Source organism: Cydia splendana, unplaced genomic scaffold (assembly GCF_910591565.1).
Source record: "Cydia splendana unplaced genomic scaffold, ilCydSple1.2 scaffold_68_ctg1, whole genome shotgun sequence".
Taxonomy (NCBI): Eukaryota; Metazoa; Arthropoda; class Insecta; order Lepidoptera; family Tortricidae; genus Cydia; species Cydia splendana.
In genome coordinates, this window is record NW_026946898.1 from 474024 (window position 1) to 481178 (window position 7155).

Consider the following 7155-nt stretch of genomic DNA (forward strand, 5'->3'; position numbering starts at 1 on the left):
TTAAAGGCTGCTTCTGCGCCTGGCCCTGACGGTATCCCAGCATTCCTGGTCAAAGACTGCATCTCGGTGCTGAAGCAGCCTCTGCTTTTTATTTTCAATCTTGCAGTTCGGAATGGAGTTTATCCATCTCTATGGAAGGTATCCAGAGTTACACCGGTACCAAAGGAAGCTGCCGCCACAGATATTACTGCCTTCCGACATGGCTATGGGACCCATTCTGTCGGTTTTCGGCAAAATTTTTGAGGGCGCTATTAACATGTGTATTGCGCCACTTATAGCATCTCGATTGGCAGACGAACAACACGGTTTCCGTAGGGGTAGGTCAACATCAACTAACATCGTCAATTTCGTCGATTACGCCCTGTACCATATGGATCAAGCACGACAAGTCGATGCCACCTACTTCGACTTCCAGAAAGCGTTTGATCTTGTTGATAATGATATACTCCTGAGTAAGCTTTCTGCCATTGGTTTTTCACCGAATTTGTTAACTCTATTCGCAAGCTATTTGAGGGATCGCAGGCAGTACGTGCAGCTTTCAGGCCACCAATCTGAGGAATATTTCACCAGGTCTGGAGTGAGTCAAGGTAGCACGCTGGGGCCTACGCCTACTCTATTCCTGGTGATGATCAACGACCTGCCTTCGGTCTTCAGCAATGTCAGATGCTTGATGTTTGCTGACGACCTGAAATTGTTCCATGTGATTAACTCCGTCTCTGATTGCGAGACTTTGCAGCGTGACATTGATGCGGTTATGGAGTGGAGCCAAGCAAACCGCTTGCTTTTTAATGGTAAGAAGTGTAAGACAATCACTTTTAGTAGAAGCAAATCCGCACTGGCTTACAACTACCAGCTTGGTGGAGGGGATATTGTCCGCGTCCAAACCATCCGTGACCTAGGCCTTGAGCTGGATACTAGGTTAGATTTTCACGGCCATATAAATTCAGTGGTAAAGAGTGCAAATAAAATGCTGGGATTTGTAATGCGTACGGCACCGCAGTTTCCTAGCACGACCGTACCAATACTTTTGTACAATGCCTACGTACGTAGTAAGCTCGAATTCAGTTCTATAATATGGGACCCTGTTGAACTGAATTATAAGCTCCTACTTGAACGGGTTCAGAAAAAATATGCTCGACATCTCTACAAAAGGCATTACGGATATTATCCTTTCCTATATCCGTCACTTTTTGTAGGAGGTATGGTCGGACTCGAGACCCTCAGTTTTAGACGCAAGCTGCATCTTGCCGTTCACTACAGCCTTCTGATAAGAGGGAAAATAGACAACCTCATCCTCTCCTGTTCCTCTCATCTAATCGAAGGTTAGCTGGAAGAGATCCCTTATAGGGATAAGTTCGCCTTTGTACTTCCATTACTGTAATTTATTTTTGTAAACCTGTGTTGTGTACAATAAAGTGATTACTACTACTACTACTACAACCCTGTGGCGTTGGAAGGTATCCGTCTCTTTGTGCCCGAGCAATACGGACGAGCGGGACCCCGCCGCCGGCCGCTGTTCGTGGCGCCGACGACGGGGCCTCGCACGCGCCGTGCCGGCAACGCGCCCGGCGCTCGTGCGCCAGCGCTGCTCAACCAACTCGTTTTAAGCCAGGATGCCGACGTGTTCGCCGATGGCTGGCACACTATGATTAGTAAAATACACTCATTATGTAATGAATTCATTTAAAATTTAAATATGCATTAGATCTAATGTTACATTAAATGTATTGTTAAATACTGTTGTTAGCATTATAGGCGCTTTGGTATTACTGTAAGCTTATAATTGGAATTGAATAAATAATTGAATAAATAAATAAAAAATACTTACTTGCGTATTTTTTACATGCAATTAATGTTAATGCAAAAAATAAATACGCAAATAAATATAACAAACTACCACCAAAAGAATAATACTCGACACCTGTTTCGTGTCTCTACGAGGCATCCTCAGGAGTTGTTGACGGTCTGACGCCCGACAACGGAAACCGTTTCCGTGCATGTAAAAAATACGCAAGTAAGTATAACGGGTTAGCACTGATTGACTAGCAGTTATCTTTTACGCGGATTAGCAAAGTAATATTTTGGTTTTAATGCAAATCGATAGCATGTGACCTTAGATCCCATAGCACACAAATGCTGCACTGCAATAGTCTGAATCTGGCGGGGACCGTGTCCGAATGTATAGAACGAACAGGATAGCCTGTAACGATGGTAGTGTGTAATAAAAAAAATATTTACACTTACTTGCTGGGACAACTGTTATAGGTACAGTGTAAGCGTAATTTCCTTCGCGAACAATTGCCATAATGCCGTCCCATAAATGCCAGAAAAGTGCTACCGCAATCACAAATATATACCCTTTTTTATCTGAGCTGGAGTTGGTTTTAACCTGTAAAACATATACAAATATATTTTTATTTCGTTTTCACGATTTTTAGGGTTCCGTACCTCAAAAGGAAAAACGGAACCCTTATAGGATCACTCGTGCGTCTGTCTGTCTATCCGCCTGTCACAACCTATTTTCTTGGAATCTACGGGACCAATTAATTTGAAATTTGGTACACATATGTAAATTAGTGACCCAAAGACGGACATGTAACGTAAACAAATGAATTTTAAACATGGGGGCCACTTTTGGGGGTTCATTGAGAAAGTTATAAAATAAAGTGTTTCGAACTATATCGTGTTATAATTATATCAAATGAAAAAGCTTATTTTGAGAATTTCAAAAATATATATTTTTTTAAATAAATAGGTTAGAAGTTATTTATCTCCAAAACTACAAAACACACGAAATAGTTCTTTACCTATAGCACAGATTATATAATAGTTCTTACAAACAGATACTTATCTCTCAAAGAAAACGCAAATAGCTACCGTTTTGATACCTACACAAAAATACAATGGAGTGACCTTCAGCGCGCCGCTCACCGCACCGCGCGCACCGGCACAACGCTAGGGTTGCTGACGCTTAGAAATTATAAATAAATACCTACTTTTAAACAGCGGAAATCTAAATCTTAAATTATACCTAATATTCCGTTTATGCGTTAAAGTTTGCGAAATACTCATTTTAAAAGGTCATATGTCCCTGCAGTAACCGCAGTGTTTACGCCGTTTTATAAACCGCGCAATGATCCCAGCAAGAATTAGTTTTAAAACTTCGTGTAATTTAAAACCAGAAAGAGATTAATGTTCTACAATAAAGAAAAATAATAGATAACACATGAATACAGGTAATTAATTATAAGATTTATAACTTAACCAGAGCATAAATGATTAGGTACTTTCCGGTGTAAAATTAACTTATAATAATAAATAAATAATAATAAATATTATAGGACATTTTTTACACAAATCGACTGAAGCCCCACGGTAAGCTCAAGAAGGCTTGTGTTGTGGGTACTCAGACAACGATATTTATAATTTATTATTTTAGTTAAAATAAACATTTAAGTACCAAAATAAATTAAAAATGTACTACCTATTTCAAATAGATAGATATCTAACTATACATTTGTCGTAATAAACACTACATGTTTAATTAAAGAAATTCAATAGTACCTACGTAGCTAGTAACTATCGTAAAAATTGACAGTGCGGCGCGCGATGACGAGCGTGCGTGCGTGAGCGCGTGTGGCAACCAACTGGCTTGATTTTCTACCGTGAACGGTAGCAGAATCGTAGGTATAAATCCGAGCTCGCGCGGAGAGTTCCATAGGCCTGCCTATAGTCTATACAGGGTGACCTTAGCCATTGGACAAACCCTAAAATCCCACGTAGGGTGACTTCTCAGAAATGCTCTAACGGTAATATATTTTTAATTAGAACAAAAGATAAAAAAATAAATTATCAAACAAAAGTTATTTCCAATAATCGACAACAAAAAGAAACATACTGTATTAATCATTGGCAGTGATTTTGACAATTTGTTTGAAAATGTGCGGCAATGATGACATTCGTCAAAAGTCAGAATCTTATTAATGTCATAAACAAAAGTTTTTGACAAAAATTTCATTTTTGGTACAAGCTTTTATCGCTGACTGTACTTTTCTTACGACGGACAACTAATACTTATCGAGACAATTCTAAAAACCCGTAACACAATTAGGTTGCGTTGTTTCATCACAGAGTTGCTATGGCCACCTCCTGTCTCCATCATCTGATCAGCTCGATGGTAATATTGCATTGTCATCCGATTTATACATGCATGCAAAATTTCAGCTCAATCGGAAGCCGGGAAGTGGATCAAATTTAACTTGCAAGATTTGATTACAGACAACGGGACAGGAGAAACTAAATAAAAGTTGTAAAATAATTTGGCCAAGCCCGAGATAGCTCGAGGCATTTAGTGTTCCGTTCGCATCGTTATATTTTACAGAGGTTGTTTGCCTGTTTTTAGGATTCCGTATTCATCTACCCTATAGGAACCCTTATAGTTTCGCAACCCTTGTAGTTTTTACTACATATTTCATCATCATCATCATCATATCAGCCAGAGGACGACCACTGCTGGACATAGGCCTCCCCCAAAGAGTGCCACAATGACCGGTCTTGCGCCACCCGCATGCAGCGGACTCCCGCGACCTTAACACGACTACATATTTAATATATCATTAATTCTGAGACAAATTTGTTTGTGGTGGCTGAAAAAACTTTCAACAACATATGTAAATATGGAATTCGGAATATTATACTTACTAAAAACATTATCAATCAAAGTTCTGTCTCTAGTCGTATATGTGTTATTTATTTATTATTTGAGTAAAACCAATCTTATTAAAATAATTTGTTAGGTTACTATTCTTGTTTAAGTTGGGAAAGTATCCTATGAAACTCAGTGACACATTCATCCTCGATGTAATCATTCGCAAGTATATACGAAAAGCGAGCCATTGTATTCGACAACAACCTAGAAGATAATTTATAGGAATTATAGGAGTCGTGCAGTCAAAACAGCAAGGGCAACGTTACATCCAAGCGCTCAGACTCTATAGGTCCTTAGTATTTTACGGTTCACCATTATAGCTCGGTATTCAATACTCCTTCAATTTCAATTTAGAACTTATTTATTTCTTTTATTTGATTTTGTTTCTAGTTCCATGCCATATATATAGACTGTAATATTATTCAGAACTGCTAAAAAATGTAGAGTTCGTCTAAGCTAACAAAGTGAGAGTGTGTAAGAGAGAGATAAACGTCATATTTTCATAGAAAATTGACATTAATGATGACACAGTCCGGATGTCTACCAAGTCGGTAACAGGAACGTCTTAGCGGCGGCGTAAGTGCTAGGTAATTTCGTCATTATATATAACGAAATCGTCTAGATACCGAAAAGTCGGCCAAGTTACTGTTTATTAAATAAAACGCACCTATATTCTTGCTCAAATACTAAACGTTTCATTTTTTTTTAATAAAAATTACTAAAAATGTAATATTTGACGTTTTTTAAGCACCAAATCTTGACATCCGCATCCGCATCCGCGGATGTGAGGCTTTAAATATCCGCATCCGCGTCCGCATCCGTGGATGTCAAAAAATCTGCATCCGCACCATCCCTGATAATTATATATGTCGGATTTAAAGGTAGATATTATAGGGGAAAGCGAGCCGTCATCGTCCGTCTCGCCCTAGCCCTCCATGTTGTAGCCGAATTAATTTCACGACAATTTACTAATACGGTATATTTATTTATAAGCAAACCATACACATATTTAATCGAAACACATAAACACAAATAAGCACATAATCAGAACAATAAACAAAGTGATTCAGGTGTGATACAGCTCACCCTTAGGAGTAGGACGCGTAGACAGGCCGGCGGCTCGAGCGAAAGTGAAGTTCGCCTCCGTTCAAAAACAAGCCAACCGGTTTGCCAACGGTCACCTGATTCACGGAATGGTTAATAAAGTCGCCAACAGATGGCGCGCAAACGCCATGTAATCAGTTAAGCCGCTTGTCAAAGTAAATCATCTAACCATTCGTTTCACCGACCGCCACTAGATGGCACAGAAAAACATGAAATAAATCAATTACAGATGGCGCTAATATCAATAACGCCGACACGACCATCCTGCTGCAGGTCGCGCTCGACATGCTATACAGCAACCATCACACAAAACCAATTATCAGCCACTCGGCCAATTCGACATTGCAAGCTATAATGTTCATAGAAGGAGGGGGTCTTCAACGACTATGCAACAGTAAGAAAATCTCATAGAAGGAGGCCCCTGTCCTCAACGACTATGCAACAACAAGAGATCTCATAGAAGGAGGCCCCTGTCCTCGACAACTATGCATCATCAAACATCTCATAGAAGGAGGCCCCTGTCCTCAACGACTATGCAACAACAAGAGATCTCATAGAAGGAGGCCCCTGTCCTCGACAACTATGCATCATCAAACATCTCATAGAAGGAGGCCCCTGTCCTCAACGACTATGCAACAAGAGATCTCATAGAAAGAGGCCCCTGTCCTCGACAACTATGCATCATCAAAAATCTCATAGAAGGAGGCCCCTGTCCTCAACGACTATGCAACAACAAAAATCTCATAGAAGGAGGCCCCTGTCCTCAACAACTATGTATCAGTAAGAAATCTCATAGATGGGGGCCCCTGTCCTCAACAACTATGCGATAGCATCAAGTCTTAAAGATGGAGGCCCCTGTCCTCTACAACTTCAAGCATTCGAGCTCATAGATGGAGGCCCCTGTCCTCAACAACTATGTTCCACTGACAACTATCATAGATGGAGGCCCCTGTCCTCGACAACTATGTAATAAGTTAATAACGGTAACACAGTAGGTATCAGTTAAAGTTACTTGAGATTCAAATTCACACATGTTTGGAGTTATAGTCCAGATCTGAACTGTAAGCTTATTAATGAAATTCCTGTAAATGTCTGTAACTTGTTTTGTGAGCCAAATAAATAAAATAAAATAAATAAATAAATAAATTCCAGTGAACATGTTAGAATAAACTGTTTCATCAAAAATAAGTCTTGCTAGGTACAGCAACTCGACAAATACAAGCAAAAACTTGTTTACATGTGATTTTAAGTACATTAACTTAGCGTACATAAAATAGTGATTTGTACATTATACTTATTGCCATGCATTAGAATTAACGATTAACTTTTATTTAATCAGAAAT